Below are 1,088 nucleotides of genomic sequence, written 5' to 3'. Positions count from 1 at the left end.
CGCCACCAGGGCCCCCAGAATATTCACACGGGTCCTGAGCCTGCTCACCCTGCCTCACACGCACCGTCCCCGTGGAGACCCCAGGAAAGGCCCTGCCCACACGTCCCCCCGCCTGCCTCCTGCTCGGCCCTGGGCCCTCCGCTCGGGAGCTATCTGTGCAGTGGCGGCCTCCCCAAATCTCGGGCCTCACTGTCCCTGAGTGACGATGGAAACCCGTTAGGATGCCACCCCTGGGCAACAGATCACCCACAGCGTGCAGGAGGGCCGCTCCAGAGAGGGCCTGCCTAGGGCCTGCCTAGGGCCTCCGTCGGCCCTCCACACGGTGCGGCAGGTGGTCCCACTCTAACCCCCGCAGAGCCCCCTCGTGATTGTAGCCCTGGGGTTCCTGGCCCGGCTGCCCCAGCCACCTGCCTTCAGACCCCCAGGGTCTCCTGCCAGGGCCTGGGAGGCTCCTGAGTCCTCGGTGCACGCGTGGGACCGGCCGCACCCCACCTGCATCCCGAAAGCCCCCTGCCCCAAGTCCCCGCAACACGGGCCCTCCTCCGTGAAGCCCTCCTGTGTCCCGCCAGCCCTCGCTGTTGCCTCGGGCGCACCTGGCAGCCCTGCCCTCAGGCATCCGCTGGGGGACGGCTTCCCGGGGGCCGCTCCGTCTCCACCGAGCCGGGGACTCACCCGGGGGCCCAGGGTGCACACGTGCCAGCTGGGGGCCGTGGGCGTCCGCCGGGAGCGAGGACCGCACAGCCTGGCTCAGCTGCGCTGGGGCCCCTGGAGGGTAGCGGGCGTCTCCTGGCGCCCTGCCTCCCTGAGACCCCCACCCCGTGCAGAGAGCTGGAGCCCCAGCCGGAGCACAGGCCTCCGGCGAGACGGAGCACTCGGACTCGGGGGTATCAGAATAATCTTTATTGATATGCTGGGTACCTTGTTAACACTGTCACGATGTCACCGTGGCTGAGGTAACAGGGAGCCCCGCCCACACCAGCCCTCGGCTCCCACAGACCACCGGGGCCCCTCAGGCGGGGGACGGGGCGGGGTGGGGGGCGCTGGTGGCCTGGAGGGGACGTGGTTATTGCGTTGGATTCCTGCCCTCA

This window comes from Bison bison, unplaced genomic scaffold (assembly GCF_000754665.1).
Source record: "Bison bison bison isolate TAMUID 2011002044 unplaced genomic scaffold, Bison_UMD1.0 scf7180017853583, whole genome shotgun sequence".
In the NCBI taxonomy this organism is placed as follows: Eukaryota; Metazoa; Chordata; class Mammalia; order Artiodactyla; family Bovidae; genus Bison; species Bison bison.
Note: the sequence above shows the minus strand (reverse complement) of the source record.